This window comes from Mustela putorius, unplaced genomic scaffold, assembly GCF_011764305.1.
Source record: "Mustela putorius furo isolate JIRA1106 unplaced genomic scaffold, ASM1176430v1.1 tig00000224_pilon_pilon_pilon, whole genome shotgun sequence".
Taxonomy (NCBI): domain Eukaryota; kingdom Metazoa; phylum Chordata; class Mammalia; order Carnivora; family Mustelidae; genus Mustela; species Mustela putorius.
The window spans coordinates 31,349,921-31,373,171 of record NW_025421321.1 but is presented as its reverse complement, the minus strand read 5'-3'; the positions used below and the strand labels follow the sequence as shown (position 1 = coordinate 31,373,171).

The 23,251-nt window shown below is 38.4% G+C and overlaps 1 protein-coding gene across 2 annotated transcripts in view; it reads right to left on the bottom strand.

The window, feature by feature from the left end:
- EHBP1 (EH domain binding protein 1) overlaps window positions 1–20,936 on the bottom strand; it is a 360,247-nt gene extending 339,311 nt beyond the window's left edge. The window contains exon 1 of one of the 2 annotated variants that reach the window (XM_004742041.2): window positions 20,717–20,936. The gene's annotated coding sequence lies outside the window, so the exon portion shown is untranslated. The remainder of the gene's footprint in view (window positions 1–20,716) is intronic. The other variant, XM_004742042.2, reaches the window with a different exon arrangement.
- Between the last annotated feature and the right edge of the window lie 2,315 nt (window positions 20,937–23,251).

Here is a 23,251-nt window from a genome sequence, read left to right as displayed (position 1 = left end):
AATTGAACCCAGGTTTCAGAGGGTAGAACTCATGCACAGTTTGGCAATCTGCTAAGCAAGGCAAGGTGAATAAAAATTCCAGGGCAAGGGCAATAACATGGGAGCCAGAGAGAGCTGCAATATCATTCCAGATCTCTCTTTTTACAGCAAATCACCCAGTTAGTGACAGGACCTACAAAGAGTAGAACACAGCCTGCTAGCAAAGAAGACGTTGTGAGATCTGCTGGATATTTCTTCATATTTTGTAGCAACTTTTGGATGCTATTTTTAAGTATTCCCAATAATGAATCACTGATATTTTCCTCTAAAGAAAGTTAACTGTTGTGCAAGACTTATGTTTTGTGCCATAGTTCAGTCTTCTCAAGAAATACTGGTATCTTCAACATTTAAAACTATTATATTTTATCCCTGAAGTAAATTTAGTCTATTTTAGTTATTAAACATATTGCTAAGCTATACTTGGTGAGAAATAATTATCTGGCATTATCAGTGTCCCATTTCTCATTTCTAAAACTTATATGTGACCACCCTTCCCTGATAACAAGTACTTTTATACTTTGGTGGAGAAAACAAGAATGTTGTACATCTTTCTTCACACAACGCATGCTAAAAAGTATATATTTAGAGGTCATAACTTGATCATCTTTAGAATATTCACTCTATCCTCAAATGACCAAAGCAAAAATAGGAAGCCTATTGGTGACTGCTGAACTTCTTTTATTCTTGTAATAACATACTTCCTAGCTACTCAGAGCTACTCTAAACATGCCTCTTCTCCAGCTTTATGCCACAGTTCACAAAATGATCACCCAAATCCTGAAGTTTCTTGTTTGTAATAAATAACTTGTTGAGTCCTTCTTCATATGTCATGCTGGAAAGTGGATGATGAGAGTAACTGCTCATCATCATTGTGTACTATGGATACTTGAAATGCCCAGGAATATTCTTTGGCCAAATAATTTTGCCAATAGTTCATTCTGCTTTCTCTTAATTAATTATTAATTTTCAGCTGATTTTGCGAGCTTTAAGGCAACAATGGAACTTGTACCTCGCTTTGCTACAGGAATTATACCTCTGAATAATAGTTTTATTATTTTAATTTTCTTTGATGCTATTTTTAGTAAAAAATCCATTCATGTATTAACACATATCTTGTGAATAACTACTAAGCCAAAAGCCCTGTGCTAAGAATTAGGAATGTAGCACATCAACAGACAACACCCTTGCCCTTGTGGAGCTCACATTCTGCATTGGTTAGAAACAATTATTTAGGGGCGTCTGGGTGGCCTAGTTAGTTAAGCATCTGCCTTGGGCTCAGGTCATGATCCCAGAGTCCTGGAATCAAGCCCAGCATGGAGCTGGGCTCCGTGCTCAACAGGGAGCCTGCTTCTCCCTTTGCTGCTACCCCTTGCTGTGCATTCTCTCTCTCTCTCTCTGTCAAATAAATAAATAAAATCTTTTAAAAAAATAAAATTCTCCCTCAATGGGGATACCTGGGTGGTTCAGTCAGTTAAGCATCTGACTCTTGATTTCAGCTCAGGTCATGATCTCAGGGTTGTGAGACTGATCCCGCATCTTGCTCTGGGCTTAGCATGGAAGTCTGCTTGAGATTCTCTCTCTCCCTATCTCTTTGCCTATGCCTCAGTTCATGCTCTTGTGCACTCGAAATAAATAAATAAATAAAATCTTTAAAAATTTTTTCCTTTAATGTTTTATGTTTTTTTATAAAAATGATTAAAATTGCATAACTATAGTTATGTGCTCTTTAAAATGTTCTCTATCTAAAGGCTTTTCATCTATAACTTTACAAATCATATTGGTAAAAATGAAAATTCTCCCTAGAATAAATCCACTCCTAGTATATCTAATGTGTTCTGAACCTGGATCCATTTTGCCTGTGGACACCCTTCATATGGGGAGTGAATGAAGAGTCTTCTTTCACAAAACATTCTAGAAATGTCTTCTGTATGTATTTTATATCATAAAAAGAAGATATTTTATATCATAAAAAGAATTCTTTTTATATCATAAAAAGAAGTTTTCACTGGTACTTTTTATGTGCTTGAATTGCTTTATTCAGATTTAGAACTGAATTTCACGGTCCTGTTAGGTATTTTACCCTTCATCCTCTGGTTGGGGCTCACATTGGACTCCCTTCTCATTTTCATATTCTATATGGAGTATTCTGTTCTCTGCTTCAGTGTCAAGTCAACCTCCAGTTGGGGCCGTTATTGTTTATATTTTCCTTATGGTGTGCCTTTTATTCCCGTGACTTACTTATTAGATAACTGGAAGCCTGTATCTCCTACCCCCTTCACCCATTTTTCCCATACCCTATTCCCCCTGTTCTAGCAACCATCAGTTTGTCTTCTTTATTTTTAGGTCTGATTCTGCTTTTTGTTTGTTTACTCATTGTTTTCGTTTTTGTTTTGATTGCAATATGAGTTATTTCACTTAGCATTGTACTTTCTAGGTCCATCCATGTTGTCCCAAATGGCATGATCTCATCCTTCTTTGGGTGGGTTATATATCCTTCTATGGCTACATGATATATGTGTGTGTGTGTGTGTCTCTGTGTGTGTACACATCTTCCTTATCCATTCATTTATCAATAGACTCTTAAGTTGCTTCCATATCTTGGCTATTGCAACCAATGCTGCAATGAACATAGGAGTGCATATATCCTTTTGAACTAGTGTTTTCATTTTCTTCGGATAAATACCCAGTTACTGGAATAACTGGATCATAGGGCTTTCCTATTTTTAATTGTTTGAGGAAACTCCAAACTATTTTCCACAGTGTCTCTACCAGTTTACATTCATTAAGTTTGGGATACTTCTGATTGTATTTAACTAACTTTAATTTTCTGATTGGCTAAAAATTGGAAGTTTATAGTGACAATTCCCATGAAGGCATAATGGTATCTGTTAGGAACATGGAAGATATCGTTCCTAAATGTACCAATTCCTAATTCAATTGTTTATACTGAGCTCTAAAGGGGAGAGTAATCATCAGTAACTGGGGTCATTTTGTAAATTATCTATGACAAATTACAAACAAAGGAAGCATTGATACAACTTATTACTCCTTCTAGAATATATTGTTTATAACTACAATGGCAATCCAGCCCAAAGAGTTTAATCTATTCCACTGTGAATTGCTGAGGTCTTTGAACACTCTTTGGAGAGATATCCAGGATTCATAATGATTTTATTAGTGCACTAGGAAAGGTAAGAGTACAAAAACACCATATATAAAAATTAACACAAAAAGGATTATCAACCTAAATATTAGCCATTAAAACTATAAAACTGTTAACAGAAAAGAGGAGTAAATCTTTGTGAATTTGGGCTTGGCAATGGCTTTTAAAGATGATAACAAAAGCATGAACAACAAAGAAAAATGGTGCTTTATCAAAACTAAAAACTTTTGTACTTTAGACACACCATTAAGAAAGTTAAAGATTGGGGCATCTGGTTGGTTTTGTTGGTTAAGTGTCTGTCTTTGGCTCCCAGGAACCCAGGGTCCTGGAATCAAGTCCCGAGTCAGGCTCCCTGCTCAGTGGGGAGCCTGCTTCTCCTTCTTCCCACTGCTGCTCGAGCTTTCTCTGTCTCTCATATAAATAAATAAAGTCTTTTAAAAATTTTTTGGAAAAAAAAAAGAAAGTTAAAGATTGCCAACAAATGGGAGAAAATACTTGCAAATCACGTATTTGATAAGGAGCTTGTGTAACTCAACAACAAACAAATACTCCAGTTTAAAAATTGGCAACAGAGGGGGGCACCTGCGTGGCTCAGAGGGTTAAAGCCTCTGCCTTAGGCTCAGGTGGTGATCCCAGGGTCCTGGGGTGGAGCCCTGCATCAGGTTCTCTGCTCAGCAGGGAGTCTGCTTCCTCCTCTCTCTGCCTGCCTTTCTTTCTACCTGTAATCTTTGTCTGTCAAATAAGCAAATAAAATCTTTAAAATAAATAAATAAATAAATGAAAATACAAACTGGCAACAAATTTAAAGAGACATTTCTCTAAAAATGATACATAAATGATTATAAGCATATGAAAAGATGCTCAACATCATTTTCCATCAGGGAAATGGAAATGAAAACCATAATGAGAGACCACTTCACACCCGCGAGGATGACTTGAAATCAAGGACAATAACAAGTGCTTGTAAGGGTGCAGCAAAAAGGAAGCCCTCATGCATCGCTGGTAGGATCTTAATAAGGAACAGCCACTTTGGAAAAAAAGTTGTGTAGTTCCTCAAAATATTAAGCCTAGGGCTATCATATAACTCAGCAATTCCACTCTGAGATATATACAAGACAGAAATGAAAACTCAGGGCTAAACAAAAATTTGTGTATGAGTGTTCATAGCAGTCTGATTCATAAGAGCCATAAAGTGGAAACAACCCAAATTCCATCAGGTGATAGAAGCATAAACAAGATATGGATATCCATATGACAGAATGCTATTCAGACATAAAGAGGAATGAAGTACTGATAGATGGTACAACATGGATGAACCTTTAAAGTCAGCTAAATAAAAGAGCTCAGTCATAAAAGATCACATACAATCCCATTTATATGAAATGTCCATAATAGGCAAAACCACAGCGATGAAAGTAGATCAGTGATTGCCAGGGGTTTGGGGAAGAGAGAAATGGGGAAGTGATTGCTAATGAATATAGGGTTTCTTTTGGGAGTGATGAAAATGCTCTAAAATTGCATAGTAGTAATGGGTGCCAACTCTGAGAATACACTGAAAAGCACTGAAGTGTATACTTCACTTTTTTTAAGATTTTATTTTTAAGTAACCTCTACACCCAGTGTGGGGCTCAAAAGTACAATCCGAGACTGAGAGTCACGTATTCCACCGACTGAGCCAGCCAGGTGCCCCATGAATTGTACACTTGAAAAAGCCACCTAATGAATCGGATGGCACAGTTGATTAAGCATCCAACTCTTGGTTTCAGCTCAAGTCGTGCTCGGGGTCCTAGGATCAAGCCCCCAGACGGGCTCCATGCTCAGCAGAGAGTTGGCTTGAGATTTTCTCTCCCTCTCCCTCTTCAACTCATGCACTCTCTCTCTCTCAAATAAGTAAATAAACCTTTTTAAAAAATTAAAAAAGATGAAAAGTCACACCATAGGTAGTATTTATGGTGTGTCATTTAAACCTCATAAAGCAGATATTAAGAAAAAATAATATAGAAACAGACCACTAACTGGAGGCATTCACGAATTAAATTATTCCGCAGCCACATTTAACCAAACATCCCAAGACAACGAAATATACTGAAGAGTTTGGCAAAATATAGTATTCTAACACAGAAATTTAAAATGCGAAAGCACTCCACACTTGGATTTAAGAGGTGTGTGTTCTAGGTTTTGCTGGACCACAGCCAAAATTTGGAGGCAAAGATTGTTACTTCCCTCTGCATATCCATTCTCTTTCTAAATTAATCAAAGGACATTCAAGGGCTCTTGATTTGATCTTCCAAAGTTTGTTGACAATAGCCCAAAACCCTAGAACTATACAAATCTGTCATCACTGCACCTGCCTCATCTCCCTGGCATTTTCATTTCAGCTGAGGTCAGCCAGAAAATTCTAAACACTATGGGTTTTGAATTTGATTAGTTTGTAGGAAGAAGGCAGGATCTTTTCTTTGAAAGGTTTTCAGTGGTAATCAAATTTCTTTTTCAGTCTACTCTAGTTTCCTAACCTTGACCACATATACATACAGTTAGTTAAAAGCCAGACTATTTTCACAATTTTCTAGATTACTAAAAGTTGTCACAGAAAATCTAGTCCTGGACATGTCTCCCTAAAAATTCTACCATATGAAGAAATACTACTAGATAATATGATAAATAACTGCTTATCACTTCCTAAAGTTACAAAATCTACTGCTATTTTACTAATACCTGTAATCGTTTTCTGTGTATACTTTTACCATTCAAGCATGAAGCACTACAACTCACTTTAAATGCAAGGACAGATAAGTGTACAATAGTTTATGTATAGTCAATATAGTCAAATTGTATATAAAGTAGTTTCTAATATAGTCCATCTATGGCAAGAGTGGTAAGAATTTACTATGGGGAAAAGACAATCTCTTTAACAAACGGTGTTGGGAAAACTGGACAGCTACATGAAAAAGAATGAAACTGAATCACTGTCTTTCACCACATAGAAAATAATCTCAAAATGGATTAAAGACCTAAATGGAGACATGAAACCATAAAACTCCTATAAGAAAACAAAGGTAGTAATTTCTTTGATAGAAACATTTTTCTAGAAATATCTCCTCAAGCAAGGGAAACAAAAGTATAACTATTGGGACCACTCCAAAACAAAAGCTTTTGGACAGTAAAGGAAACCATCAACAAAACAAAAAAGATCTACCTACTGAATGAGATAAGATATTTGCAAATGTTATATCCTATAAGGAAGTTAATACTCAAACTATATAAAGAACTCATACAACCTAACACCAAAACAACAACAACAAAAAACCCAAATAATCCAATTAAAGTAATGGGCAGAGGACCTGAATAGACATTTTTCCAAAGAAGACACACAAATGGCCAAAACACAGATGAAAAGATGCTCAACATCATTAATCATCAGGAAAATGCAAATCAAAACCATAATGAAATTACCACATTACACTGCGATCAAATAATTTCAGTAACTGGGTATTTATTCAAAGAAAATGATAATATAGGCACCTGGGTGGCTCAGCAGGTTAAGTACCTGTCTTCAGCTCAGATAATGATCCCAGGGTCCTGGGATTGAGTTCCACATTGGGCTTCCCTGCTCAGGGGAGAGCCTGCTTCTCCCTCTCCCTCTGCCTGCCGCTACCCCTGCTTGTGCTTGCTCTCCCTCTGTGTCAAATAAATAAATAAAATCTTAAAAAAAAAAAAAAGATTTAAAAGAAAATGAAACACTAATTCAAAAAGATAAATGCAAAAAAAAAAAAAAGATACATACATTCCTATGTTTATTGCAACATTATTTACAATAGCCAAGATACGGAAGCAACCTAAGAATCTACTGATAGATGAATGGATAAAGAAGATATAGATATAGATATAATTATAGATAAATATTGCACAGCCATAAAAAAAAGAATGGGATATGCCATTTGTATAGCAGGGATGGCATGACAACATGGATGGACCTAGAGAGTATAATGCAAAATGAAATAAGTCAGACTGAAACCGTAAGATTTCACTCAAGTGGAATTTAAGAAACAAAGTAAAAAAGAGACAAACAAGAAAACAGACTCTTAGATACAGAGAACAAACTCATGTTATATGTTAATTATACAATTCAATTAAAAAAGAAAAAATTAAGTTTACAGTCAAATTATATTATCAAAAGTCAAAAATCGTGTTTTTAAAAAATATGTGCCCTCCAACATTCCCAGGTGGGCTTTTTAAACTACTCCAAAGGAGGGACCCAGAGGCTCCATTCCTTAAGTACTATGTTGCAGGTAAGCAGACTATTTTCACAATTATCTAGATTACTGAAAGTTGTCACAGTACATCTAGTCCTGGATGTGTCTCCCTAAAATTTCAATTATTTATAGACAGTATCAGTGTGATTAAAAAGCAGACTAGCACAATTTCTTTGTAGACTTTTAAAACAACATGTATCTAAATTCTGCCATATGAAGAAATACTACTAGAAAATCCTGATAACTGCTTTTCACTTCCTAAAGTTATAAAATCTACTGCTATTTTACTAATAGCTGTAATTATTTTCTGTGTATACTTTTATCATTCATGCATGAAGGACTACAACACACTTTGAATGCAAGGACAGATAAATGTACAATAAAGTAGTTTCATTAGGAAAATTTTAGTCAGGATTTGCTATTAATGTAATCATGATATAGCCAGAAGATTTGGCCTTTTGCTCGTGAAAACACATACTTGTGATTTTTTTAAAAAAATATTTTTATCTTGTTTTCTTTTTTTAAATGGGCTCTATGCCCAATGTGGGACTTGAACTCAGGATCCCAAGATCAAGAGTTGCATGCTGTACTGATTGAGCACAATATTTCTCATTTTTTAAAAATTATTAGCAGAAATTTTGCTTCAAGGAGATAAATCAAAATAGATTCTGAACCAGCCTACTTTTTTTCTCTGTCATACTTGGTATTTTCTGTGTTGAGGTTATACTTACAGATATTTATTTCCACAGCTCACTGATAAGGCACTGAAACTCCTGTCTTTTTTATTATTATTAGACAATCTCTATGCTCAGCATGGGGGTGGAACTCATGACCTCAGATCAAGAGCTGCGTGATCTACTGACTGAGCCAGCCAGGTGCTCTGAGACTTCTGTCTTTCAATGAGATTCACTTGAGTTTTACTGCAGTTAAGGGTCCTTTTCAATAAAAATGACTACAGACCTTGATAGTTTAAAAAAAAAATCTTTTTTAAAGATTTTATTTATTTTAGAGAGTGGGGAGGAGCAGAGGGAAAGGTAGAGAAACTCTCAAGCAGACTCCCCACCTAGCACAGAGCCCTGAGCCTCCATCTCAAGACCCTGAGATCACGACCTGAACCGAAATCAAGAGTCAGACACTTAACCAACTGGGCCACTCAGGCACCCAAAGTTTGTTTAAGTTTTTAAATATTTGTGTTGGGGTACCTGGATGGTCCAGTTCGTTAAATGTCTGCCTTCGGTTCAAATTATGATCTCGGGATCCTGGAATGGAGCCCTGCCTATGGCTCCATGCTCAGTGGGCAGTGTGCTTCTTCCTCTCCCTCTGCCCCTCCTCCCTGCTCAGGTTTTGTGCACATGCCTGTGCTCTCTCTTTCTCAAATAAATAAATCTTAAAAAATATTTGTGCTGAATTAGTAACTATTAAAAAATGACAGGCTTCAAATGTTTCATACATGTAATCCTGGGCCTCTTCTGGATGAATGGATGAGTGTGGATGGATGAAATGGGAAACATACTTCCTTAATTAGGATTGCACGAAAACAGACGTCTCAATACTTAAACAAGTGCCCTCAGTGAATCAAGGCCAGAACAGTCATTCCGAAACTTGAATGCTCTCCTGAATCACTCCTCTACAAAAAAGGAAAATTAATGCACAATTTCCAGGTAGTTGAGAAGATGAAGAAAAAGATTCTACATTGATTTGTCTATTGCAGAAGTGGTTGTTTATACTTTATGAAGAAGGCTGGGTGGGAGAAAAGGCAAAGTGATGAAGAAAATAATGTGTCTGACATATGAAAACCACTCAGTAAATGCTGATTTCCTTCTTTTCTGTCCCTTCTGAAGGGAGCATATAGCATATAACTGTTGATTAAATTAACAAAGTGTAAGAGAAGAGATGGTATTGATCACTCATGCTATCTAAAATATCCAATTTATACATCTAATAATTTGCTTTCTTTAATAATTATCTCTCAAGCCAAAGATCAGAGCCTGAAAGAGTTCATTAATTTTTTTTTAAATCTGCTGCTAGACCATGATTCTCAGCTTTAATGAAGATCAAGTTCCAATGAAAAGAAAAGAAAGCTGAAGAGTCTTTTCCAAAGTCTAGTTTTTTTAAATGAAAATTCCTCTCCTCTTTCAAAAGTAGACACATCCGGTATTTTGTATACTTACTCTGGTAAAGAAGTCATCTACTTACTGTTCATTCATTTGAAAATTTCAGCAAGAACTACTTTGGGGCTGGATCACTCTTGTTATCTTTCTTTGAACTTTCTCAACCCCAGGCTTTACAAGGACACACTCACTCTTGCCTCTTCATCTTTCCATGGCCGTCCTGTGCAGATTCCATGCAGATAACATCCAGGGGTACCTTTTTTTTTTTTTTTTTAAGTAAACTATGAACCCAAAATGAGAAATCAAGAGTCACATGCTCTATCAGCTGAGCCAGCCAGGAATCTCTAGGAGTATCTTAAAGTAATATTTCTAGGGACACCTGGGTGGCTCAGTCAGTTAAGCCACTGTCTTTGGCTCAGGTCATGATTCCAGGGTCCTGGGATCAAGTCCCACATTGGGCTCCTTGCTTGGCAGGGAGCCTGCTTCTCTCTCCGACTCTGCTGCCACTCTGCCTGCTTCTGTGCTCTCTTTCTTTCTCTCTCTCTCTAACAAATAAATAAAATCATTTTTTAAAAAAGTAATATTTCTATTCTTTGTGTTGGAATGCTTACAAATGGTCTCACAGAGAACACAGCCTGCCTCTTGTATTTAGCTTGGCATATAAATCCATTAAAAAAAAATTGGGAAAGCTTAATGAGAAGTTAATATGCCATGTCATAAATGTATTTTTATTGAATCTAAAGAAACCTAGAAACCTACATAGATAATAAGTGGTTACTTGTATTCCTAAAGAGTTTACACTTCTACACAGAGGGGCAACCCTTACACTTACACTTTTTTCTCTTACACAGTTCATCCATAGGTTGTCTGAGACTCTCAGGACTTCCACAGAAGACTGGGGTTTCCCAATGCCCCTTTGCATTAGTAGAAGACTGCACGTAGGTCAACAGAAAGACGGGTCCAAGGCAAAACAGTTTCTAAACTTTATAATTTCTAATCTTTGACACAATGAGGATTTACGCCCCTCCCTCCAAAGACAAGAGGATTATCTTAGAGTTTGAAGAAGGAAGGCAGTATTTAAACAAAAGATTTACTCACATTTTGAAAAGAAAAAAGGGAGGGATCACAGAGTGTTTACAAGTTGAAAGGATCTTAGAGAATATTTCATTCAATTCCCCTAAGAATAAGGAAAAAGAGACTAAGAAAGTATTTGTGTCTGCTTCAGGTCAAAATAGCTAGAAGGCAAGAGGTCACATGGAGTAATACAAAGAACATAGACTTTGTGGCTGACAGTGTGGATTTGAATCCAGCTCTTCTTGTAACTATTTGAATGGTTTTCTTATATATAATGTGGGAATAATAGGACCTGTCTTCTAAAGTTGTTGTGAAAAGTAAATGATATAACTTACATAAACTGCCTAGAACAGTTGCCGGCAACTCAGTAAATGTTGGCAATTGCTCTCGGTGCAGGAACCCAAACCAGGGTCTTTCAATTCCAACTGTTGTACACTGCTCTGCACTATCAATACAGCTGGCTAGAAGAATTCAAACATTTGCTTAAAATACAAGATTCCAATGAAATAAATTGTGCAAAACATCAAACAATGTTTTAAAAACATTCACTAATCATTAATACAAGCCATACCCTGTCCTTTTCAGGTGAAATTAAATGTCCCACTTTTCTCAGTGATTTTAGCTGTTTTCAGATACACACAGCTCAGTACAAAGAAATGACACAAGGGACTTTTTATCTGCAATGCAGAGAGCAATATGGAGATAATTTACATCCGAACTTGCCGTTAGCTCCATATGGCATGTATTCATCATTTACTGGGTTCAGTGCCCTATCTTTAGAGCTTCAGTGATCAGCGTAGAAATTGCCTACTTATTTATGCTTGGCTGGACTGGAAATATAGAGAGAGGAAGAGGTGAAGGGAAATGCCACTCCCAGCAAGAACCGGTCCCGAAGTTAGGAGTCTAGGATTAACATTGACTTGTCCAGGAATAGCAGTCTCTGTTTTAAAGAGTAAGCAAAATGCAGATGGCATGAGGTGTATTATTTATGGGTTGCAATCATGCATGTTATTCCTGTCTGTCCCACAGAGGACTTGACTGTGGTTAAATGTCGCGCTGTCTTCCTTTTGTTCAGCACAAAATCTCGCTCACACTGGGCAAGTGAGCATTGGCAGCAACATGTGTTCAATTGGTTCAGATCAGAAACAGGAAAAATTACTCTCAAAAGCCAAATTAGGAATTAACCCACCCTATTCCCATGCCCCCCTTCAGAGAGGGGGAGTGAAAAGAGAAGTACTGTATTCTCTTGTCCCTACTGAGAGTAAAGAAACAAAGAGTTTTCCTCTCCCATCCCTTGGAAAGTCAAAGAATCAGTCCCTTTATACAAAAGGAATTTTGATTTTCCTCCAATTTTTGCTTCAAAAGAGATGAATCTTTCAAGCTGGAAGAATCTAGTCTTTTATCCTTCAGTCACCATGATTATCCCCGTGATGGGAAAGAGGGAATTCTGAAGAGTACACCCCCCCCACACACACCTATCATAGTATTAAGCATATATTTAGTTCTAGAATTCAAACATTGTAGCAAAGTGTGCAGCCATTTATAACTCCTGGAATATTAAGAAGGATTATGGACTGTTATGGGTTGAATTGTGCACGTTCCAAAATCCATATGTTGAAGTCCTAACCCCAGTACCTCTCAGAATGTGCCCTTATTTGGAATTAAAGTCGTTGACGAGAATGTTCAGAAGAGCTCCTTAGCATGGGCCCTAATCCAATATGACTGGTATTCTTTTTAAAAGAAGAAGTTTGGATACAGACAACCACATGGGGAGGACATCATGGAAGATGAAGGCACAGATTGGGGTGATGCATCTACAAGGCAAGATGTACCAAAGATTGCCAGCAAACCACCTGAAGCCAGGGGAGGTGCATGGAAGTTTCTTCCTCAAGGTCAAGGAACCGACACTGTCTACACCAATCTTCGAATTCTAACCTGAAGAATTGTGAGATGATTCGTTTCCATTGTTGAAGCCACTCAGTCTGTGGTACTCTGTTAGGACAACCCTAGCAAACGAATAATATGGAATTCCCTTCCTTCCTTGCGGTCTAACTTTTTTCCTTTTCTCTCTCTTCCTCTCTTTATCTGTCTCTATTTTTCTCTTTTTCTCTACCTCCCTTCCTTCCTTTCTTCCTTCCTTCCCTCCCTGTTGAACTTCATGGAAAAGGAGGCTGGAAGATAGGAACATGATTTTCCTTGTAAGCCACTGATGGACTTCATGCTCTCTGTATCATTAAGAATACAAATATGTATTAAAAGGTATATCCACACCTGACTGTAACTAAAAGTTTGGTAATAGTGGGCAAAAGGAGCTGCTCCAAGGGATACATATGCCAATGTCTTTTCCCTGTGCTCAAGGTCAAAATAATGGCTCCTAAAACCCAATGGCTCATTTTAAGCCCTCATAGAACTAGAGTATTTCCCTTGTTTCTTTCATAGCAGCTTTCCCTTCCTTGACCAGAGAACACATGTTTCAACTTGCTAAAAAAGCTTTACTGTGTCCAGACTTACTCATCCACCTCCAAAATGAAGCAGAAGCAGTAAGATACTACCTTTCTTTCCCAAAGAGTGATTACCCCCCCTCCCCAACTCTCACATAGAGGAGTCTAGCCCAGGTTTTAACTTATTGTCTCCTCTCTTTTCTACCCATTGCCACATGAAAGATTACTTTCCAGGACCATTGCTTGGTTCTGTGCTGTTCCCAGTGCTTCTCAATGACACAGCATCAAGACCACTAACACTTGCATTTGAACATTTATGCATACCCACATACCCTCACAGAGTTGTTCTTTGTTTCCTAAAATGCCATTATTGATATGTTCCAATGTGTGTGCACTTGTGCCTGATAAGACTACTCTGGGAACACGGGATCTTCTTGTGCCAAATGTGCCTGACACTCTTAGACTAAAGGCCATTGGAACCCCACAGCTCGTTGGTGTTCTTAGAGCTGCTATATCCTCATCGATGGTGGGACTGAAGTTTCTATTCATAAAATGGCAAAGTCTAGATCTCCAGCTGCCTGGGACTATAGCCTTTAGAAGTTTCTCAGCCGTTTGTGATCTTACCACATTGCTTGAAGCTATTCTAGGCAAATGGACATCAGTGGTTTGGGCTGCCCAGCTTTCATTCCTCCTCCTTCCCTGGTCCTCTCATTTTCTGTCCTTGTGGTTTAGGTGCTGACCTTATTCACGCAATCGTAGGCTGCTGCCATTAGTAAAGAAGGTGCACATGACCAAAGCCAAACCAATGAAACTCAGTTTAGGGCCTGGTGCTGAAAATGCTGGGAAAGAAAGAGGTGCTCTCTGTATTTGTCTTGGAGCTGGGAAGAACTTAAGTCTGAAGTTTCTAGGGGCCATCAAGTGAAAGGAATCTACTGAGAATGAAGCTGAGAGAGAAAGAGAGAGAGAGAGAGGGATCAAGGGGATGTGGGGTGTAAATGTTGTGTGGACATCATCTGCATCCTTGAGTCCAGCCATGATTGAGATTTTCATTTATGTAAGTCAATAAATTTCGTTTGCTAAAGCCATTTTGAGGCGGGTTTTCTGGCATTTGCAGCTGAAGGTGTTCCAATATATCCATTGTTTCTTCTGGCTTTCTGTCTTCTTCTTCTATCTGCATAGTGTACAACAGTTATTCTTGTTCTTGTGCATGGCATCTACATGTTTAGCTTCCTCATAACTGTTGGGATGAACTTCACTTAAGGACTAATAAGGTATTCAGTAAATTTGCAATCGTTAATCTTATTCTTCCAGTTGTAGAATTTCTAGTTATTGATAATGAACTCGTTCCCTCAAATCCAGCAATGCATTGTCCTAGAGGCAGGCAGGAGAGTTGCCCAGAAGGTCAGAATACATCATAACTCATTATAAGGCTATGACCTAGTTAAAAGCTTGAAATGTGCTGGTACCACCTGTCTGTCAGATTTCTAAACATCAGGATGATCTTGATTTATTTCTAGACCTTGTCAATCAGTTCATCACATGCTATCTGCAAAACAGAGTCCAATGACATCTTCATTCCAGGCTGAGTATAGGATTTTCTTGGTGCAAGCTTGGATGTGGCTTTGGTTCCGTAGTTGCTATAAAAACAACTATTCACAGCTGTTTACAATGAACAATCAAAAAACCCAAATAAAGTAGAAAATAAGACTATTAATTCAAATGCGCTGGAAAATCTGCTTTTTAGCAATTTCACTGCCCGGGAGAAAAGGAGAATGACAACAATCACGACCTAGACAGTATCTACCCCACTGACAATGAAGGACACATAGGCCCCTTATTTAGCATTTTCTGTGACACATCCTACTTAAGAATCAAAATATCCTAGAATTTGAGAGGTCACACTGTCACGGAGTTCAGCTTACTCAGAATGTAAGCACTCCCTCCACTTCCTTCTTAAATGGCAATCCAGACTCCTTCTGAATGTCAGATTATCTCCAAGATTGGGTGTCTCTGCCCATTGAAGGAGAACTCTTATTTATGGAAAGTATTCTCTTGTCCTGAACCATAGCTTCTCTCCTTGTAACTTTGGAATGCCAGAATTTTGTTTAAGAGAACTCAGAGATCATTCAAATCAACATCTTCATTTTGTGTTCAGTAATCTGTCTTATGGAACAGAGTATCTAATCATCTCCTCTGCAACAGCCCTTCCAATATTTGGCAGCATTCGTGTTCTTCCCATAACATTTTTTTCTCGGGGATAAATATACCCAGGTGCTTCACCTCTTCCTTATTCTGGCCAAAGTTCACTGAGGTGCTACCCTAACTTCCTGTCCTCTAATTCCCTCTTGTGACATGATACAGTCTTCCCAGCATCCCACTACTATTCATTCAGAGGCTAGGTATTTCCTTCCAGGTGCAAACTAATAAGGGGGGAAAAACCACTTTTCAGTATCTTATGTTTTTCTAGCTATTTTATGTATTTATGTAGAAGTACTATTTTATGTAGCACTTAAACACAAAAAATTTGGTTATGAATGGCCTGTCAATGTTCCTGGCAAAGCCAGATTTTCTACAAATGAATTTGTCAGACTTCAGATCAAGATTGTCAACAGCACACGATTGTGCTATGAAAAAGCACCGTAGCAATTACTTAAACCAGGGCCCAATTTTAGTCATGCTAGCTTACATGTGTTCAGGCTTTTAAATATTGTATATTATTTTATATTCACTACTGCCCTGGCAAGAAAGCTGGTCAATGTGTTATTCTCCCTACTTTGAAGGTGAAGCCCAATGACTCCCCCACCCCTACAAGGTTAGGTTATAACTGGCCCCATGATTCTTGACTTCTAGACTACTGTTTTGTTTTCAGTATGGCCATTGTCCTTTGTCATCAAATAGCCTCACATTCCCCCTGTCCAGCACCACTGTGCAAGCAGCTTTCTGGAATGTACAGGTTTAGAATGCTTTATCTGTCAGCTGCTACCCAACAGTCCACACCTGGAAGAACCCAGATCTTCTGACTACTGGAGTCTAGTGATCTCTCATTAAACTCCCCTCCTTCCTGGTTTACGCACTACCAGATCTGAAACCAGCAAACACATTGATGGTATTGGAAGCAATGATAATTTTTAAGTGCTCATTTTCTACCCCCTCCCCTAAATCTGCTGATGGGAATTCAGTTTGCCAAATGTCGCAAGAAAAGCAAGATAAATTTTAAGTCATAAGCTAACAGGGAGCAGTGAGGAGGCAAAATAAAACTCCTTATCTGTAGGACTCTCCATATAGAACCTGAGGCTTGCTCCACCCCCTTTCCTTTCTCCTTTGCCCCGAGTGTAATTCATTTATCTTCAGGTTCAGTAACTTGAGGAACAAAGGGATATGGAGCAAGGTGAAGGATGTTGAAGGTTGAAGCCAAGGGTCACTAAAAATGAGAAGGGAGGAACTCCGAATCCCTATGGGCAGCACAATGTGTCAGGCACTCTTTATAGTATTAAGTCTCCAGCTAGGAACAGAACTTTCCTGTCCCACCTGATGATCTTTCATTAACCTAATGAAAGGGTTCATAAAGAAGATGACACAAGGCTGGAAGATTTTTACACTTAAGATTCCTCTTTGGTAAATAAAAGAAAAAAAAAAAAAAACATAGAAGGACTAATCCCTCAACATTTGGGGACAAAAATTTCCTCAAGTTTTTTTACTTGAATTTGGAGGAAAACAATGGAAGACAGTAATTTGTGGTGGGAGGGGGATTACTATGCTCGGTGTGCTTTGAACAAATGCGCAGATGAAGCATGCCTTGTCCCCTTGCATCTTGTATCTGCCAAAACTAAAATATAGCCCAGGACTCAGTTTAGCTGTGGTTTTAGCTCCAGACCTCTAGACATTTCACACAACACACTTCGCTGGTGATGTTTGAGATTCAACCTTGAAATCAAGTTGTTATATAATTCAACAATCCAAAATGTTTTTGTCAATACAACTTTTATACTTTGTATTAAAGGTCTGTTTTAAGTCTTTCATTACTGTTGAGAAATTTCTAATACATATATATATATACACAAACACATATATACACACACAGACAATATATATGTGGTACATATATACATGTATATATGTACCACATATATATATATGTATGTATGTGTGTATGTAGAGATATATACATTCACTTTCAATAATGAAAAGGCATGAAGTTTTCTAAGACCTCCAGGTGCTCATTACTTACTAGGATCTTCAGACAAGAGTCTGAATTATTAAGAGAGCTGATTGGGGTCAGATGGGGTAAAGAAATACCTGGAACAGAAAACATAAATAATCCAAAGAAAAAATATGAATGCTAGAGTAAGTAAACTAATTATAACAACGGCTGAAATTTATTAGATACAGGAATGTATCTAATCTAATGTATCTAATACAGTGATGTAAATTTTGCAGCAGATAAGAAAAAGTCCCTAGACTGAACTGCAGGTTAATATCACTGCAGGTTAATATGGTTTTCTGGGAGAGGTTATGGTATTGTCAAACTTTTCATACATACGTGGGTTTTAAAAACAGCAGAAGCCAACAAGAGGCTTCTGGGTCCCTGAACTGACTAATAGGTATGACGTTGATGTTGGAGTTAAGTCATTTTTTCATTATTTGGAGATTGATTAAACTGGTGTGAATTGTGGGAGGTCAAATAAAAAAGAGACACAATTTGCTTTAGATTATGCTGATAAAACGCAAAGGATAGGCTTTAGGGTCAGATGAAGGGTCTTGGAGTCCTGGCTGTGCTTGTCAGGCTGAGTTGCTTTGAGGAAGTCAGGTAGCCTCTCTAAGGCATGATTCTCTCTGTATTAAAAGAAATCTAATAATAGTGGCTATATTGCAACTCAAATAAGCTAACATATATGGATGCATGTTATGAACTCTACAGTGCTAGTTACTGTTTTAATTATTTGTTAGTGTTAGCCCCAGGTTATGAATCAAAAGGGGGAAACAGCAACACACCTTATTCAATTTTGAGGAGAAAAAAGTGGGAGAAAATATTGCTTTTACAGTATTTTCCCCTTCTTCATCTGGGTCTTTGAAAAGATGTGTTTATTTACTTTTATAGCTTTACCCTCCAAAGCTTCTGTATTTGATGCCTTTTGGCCCTTTTGCACAAGTTGAGAACTGAGAAAATCAATGATTATTGTAGTCCTGCCCACTCACAGCTTAAAGGGAGCAAGTTATGGATCTTGACCATAGTCCTTGCAAATTTAAATCCCACCGACTACAGGTGGGGAACCATGTTTTGGTTTTTTGTTTTCTTTTGGTTTTGGTTTTGGTTTTCAGGGTGTCTATTATTATTTTTTTAATGCATTATGGCTTCTCCCTGCTTTTCCAGCAATACAATGGCTTGGACTCTTGTGGGTTGGTAAAAAAAAAAAAAAAGTAATAATGGGTCTTGTATAATCCAACAACCTCTCAGGGGAATTTCGCAACCGCACAGTCCTGTAAGATCATGACTAGTGTGCCAGAGACATGGGATACCCTTCAGTTTTATTCATACCAAATAAATAGCCACTCAGTTACCAGGGTAAATCAAATAAAGGTAACCATTGGCACTACCACTGGAATTCTGAAATGAGAATTCTGAAAGGAATATGGCAACTCAGTCACCAAGATGTGTTTGTGAAATCGGGCAATGTCAGCTTATCTCTTTCAATAGTTACTAGGTAAGAAACCAAGGTGAATAACATGCAGGAGCCAAACTAAACACTATTTTACATCCTTTCCTTTAATGATATCTTACTATTCACTAAGGTTTACTTGAAGACAATTATCACTTTATAAAATGGGATACATACAATGATTAACAGTGGTGTAAAGCTTATAATAAAGTATTCATGAAATTATATGGCAGGACAGATTTAGAACTGCTTTTTGAAGAGGTTGGCGCTATTTTGGCCTGCATCATTTAAGGAATTTTTAGTTCTTAATAATAACCAGATGATTTCCTTTTGTCTGAATTCAAACTCAAAGATTCTCAGGATAAGAAGACATTTCTCCATGGGTTCTTCCTTTTAAATGGCTTTTGTTGGGTGCCTGGGTGGCTCAGTTGGTTGAGTGACTGCCTTTGGCTCAGGTCATGATCCCGGAGTCCCAGGATAGAGTCCCCACCACACACCCACCTGCTCGACAGGAAGTCTGCTTCTCCCTCTGACCCTCCCCCTTCTCATGCTCATTCTCTCAAATAAATTAAAAAAAAAAAAATCTTTAAATGGCTTTTGTTTTGCAGTATTGGAAGGCTTTTCTTGGTGGCATTTCAAAAAACTGAAGAAAGATCTTATTTTGTATCTAGGCTCTTTACTTCTCATGTTTTGACTTTGCCAAAATGTAAGCACATTATTGGACTCCTCTCTAAGTTTCAAGCCTAACTTGAATGCCTGTTCAATATCCTTAGGTTACTCAGCCATCTTCCCTGGTTGGGAACAAAAGTGACCACCTTCAGTGGTCCTGTGGTTTTCCAGTGACCTGGAAAAAGAGTATTCCAGAACTTCCTGGACTATCTCAAAGACCATAATTTGTACATAGGGGCACTTTTAAATTGTTTACTAAAAGTCATTCTGTAGAGGCAAATTACAGAAAGATTTCTCTTCATAGGCACTGGAGGTTCACAGTCAGTAATGAACAGCTGCATTTCAGCCTCCACCTGTCCTGGCAGGCCACGTTTGCACAGTGCCCAAACCAGACAACCCTACAGGGCATCCTGGGGACACATTCACTTTTAACTGTTCTTTTCACATCCATGCTGAGACCAAGACATCAAAAGACACTGGAGGCATAATTTCTTCAATCTCTCCAATTTCTGCCTCCCAGGCTCCCTTCCAATGTTCACTTTCTTCTGGTCTCTGTAGTTCTTCCCATCCCACTATAAAGAACCCAAGTTCTCCCTGGCCACCCAGTGATTCTCAAGACCGTTTGACAGAGTCCCACCTACATGAGGCAAAAGGCTCCAAGATGCACACACTCCAGTCTTTCCTACTTTTCGAAGAATTCTCTGATATCAACAAACTGTTCCTGGGCAGACACATTTTATTCAGATTGTATGAATAACTGCATTAGCAATATCTGTATGGATGACTTTTGTGTGTACCACAATCCATATTTGTGTTAATGTTTTGTTATAGGTCATAAATCGTGTTGATCTACATAGATATCACTATCCTACCATAGGGTTAATCGAACAGTACACCTCAGACACAATAGATGATGATGAAGGTAAAGAAGGGTAATTTATAATTAAAAAGCAGGAATAGTAACCACAGGAAAGAACAAGCAACTCAATAGAGTACTGATACTAATAACAAAACAATCTTCCCAAACTGAGGATACTTCAACAGACTGCCCATGCATGTTTATAGTGGGAGTTTGCAAATATTGCCAAGTGTTGCCTGGCAGGAAGGTGAATATTTAGTTAAGCCCTCAGTAAACTTTACTTATGTGCTAAATTTTTATTTATGAATACCAAATACTACCAACTCTTGACAGTTCAGCAGTTATTAGTAAGTAGACTTTAGACACACACACACACACACACACACACACACACACAGAAAATGTAGGGTATCAAGGGCCATTTGCTAGTAAGATCCAAAGAAGACTTACATTTGGGGATCAGTTTGTGGAACATGCTTGTGGCCTACCAGCTGCTAGAGTCCATACCTTGAAAATCATTGCTTAGGTGGTTGGCTTGGCTTTTTGACTCAGCTTCTCAAGATGCTGGATCGCTTTTCTTGTTTCATACTCCACAGCCACAAGGACATTCTGACCTTGGGCCTTAGCCAGCCCCCTGAACCCTAAACCCCCAGTTTCTCACTGGGAAGGAGAATCAGATGTTACCCACTAACTGGGTAGACTCCCAGTTACCACCTGGTAGCATCTGTGAGGACATAATGGGAGGCCTTGCGTGAAACATGGTAGAGGGAAGTCAGGAAATTTGGTCACAGGCCATCTCTGCCTTGGCAACTGTTTGGCAGCACACAAGTTACCTCACTTCTCAGATTAGATGTCTCCTCTATGAAATGGAAATAAAACTATCAATCTCACAGATTTCTTATGCAGATCAAATGAGATAATGTAAGTGGTAAAGCATAGTATAATATAAATTTATTTATAAAAGTAATAGGTGTTATCATGGCAGAGAGGTAATGTTCAAACATCTGGATTGTTCTATTTTAAAAGTATAACTAATATTAAGATGCTATGATGTTTAAGAATGACAAACAATATAGACTGTCTGTCAACCATGAAGGACAAATGCAAGGCCCTCACAGACCCTAGAGACTATTGAGAGAGAGTGAATTCCTGATTCCACAATCCTGAAACATATTATAAAGAAAAGTACATGTCTCAATAGTCCTGAATCTCCCTCCAGCCCTTTGTTCCTCCCTTCTCCTGGTTTGGAGAGTAGGACATAATTCAGAGTAATTCCGAACGTTAGAAATGAACTTTGGGATTTTGGGGTTTTATTTCCCCTCTTACCACCCCCCCCCACCCCCCACCGCCCGCCAAGATTAGGAGCTCCTGCAAGGACAGAGGACCGGCTGAAGAATGCTAGGAATTCTTCCCTCCACCCAGTCAGGAATGTGTCCTGCTTGGGGCGCTAAGCAGGAATGTGAGGGCTGCCAGATAAGGCCCAGAGCTTGGCCATTGTGCAGCTTGCTGTGGGGGAAGAAGCCCTCCTCCAGAACCAGCCTCAGCATCCCCGGAGGCTGCTCTCTGGCTGACAGTAGAGACAAGAGCTGGTGTTGCAGAACTAACCTCTGCAGACAAGGAGTAAAGACAGCCCAGCGGACATGTTTCACAAAGACACCTTGGTGTTCTTAGTTTGAGGGAAGTACTGTCTTTGGAATCAACACAGGCATGGGCTTGACCACAGGCTCTGCTGCTTACCAGTTAGCTGTGAGACCTGCATTAGATACTCCATGAGCTTGGGTTTCCTCATCTATAAAACACAAATAATAGTACCTACCCTCTTACAGTCAAGGGGAGGATTGAATAAAATAATATATATAAAACACTTGCTACAGCACCCATCCATATATTTGGACTATAAAGTCTATTTTTATATGACTAGCTTTATTTCTATTTATTTATTTATTTGATAGAGAGAGAGAGAGAAAGGGGGGTGGGCATGGGAAGCACAGGGAGAAGGGCAAGCAGACTCTGCACTCAGCACAGGGCAGGGCTCGACCTAGGGCTCAGTATGACTGGGACATCAGACCTGAGCTGAAATCAAGAGCCAGGCACTTAACTGACTGAGCCAACCAGGCACCCCTACGTGACTAGCTTCTAAGCAGTTTCAATATCCTGCCTTTATTCAGTGTTACAATACACAATGTATTTTCATATTTGTTACTTCTTTTTTTATTGGTTTCAGTAATTTTTTATATTACAAAACAATTTTATTTGCCAATTACATCTTAATAAAACTGGAAAAAAACAAACACATGTGCCTTCTGAAGAAGGTCCACAAACCACCTGTGGAGTAGCTTTCTCCCTCAGTATCAACCCTGAATTTGATCAGGTATCTAGAGCTAAATGTCTAGATACAATTTACAAGAGGCATATTTGAAACAATAACGTACAAATGCAATCAGTAAAATCCAGACAGTTTCTCCAACTGATATATTCCAAGCGGGATAAACAAGAGAAAAAAACCTAGAGTGTTACTTCTTTTTAATTGCATTAAGCAATAGTGTGAATTTGAGTACCTTAGGGATGATTTGTAAATATAGTCATATTTCATTTAATATTATTTTATTTTATCTTACTTATTTGAGAGAGAGCAAGTGTGCACACAAGCAGGGGGAAGGGCAGAGGGAGAGGGAGAAGCAGAGAACCCCATGCAGGGCTTGATCCCAGGATCCTAAGATCATGACCTGAGTGGAAGACAGATGCTTAACCTACTGAGCCACCCAGGTGTGCCGATATAGTCATCTATAGTCATCTTTTTAAAACAAGTAATAGAGTATCAGCTTTGATAGTTAACCCGTCTCCTCTTAGCTCTTGTCTACACTGCATCCCTAGCCCCATTTTTTTTTTTAGTCACAGCAGGCTGCCTCCCTCCCACCTTCCCAAGCATACTGACTCTATTTAACCCATGTAGCTGCTCTCACCCAACTTCCAGTGGGAGCTGGA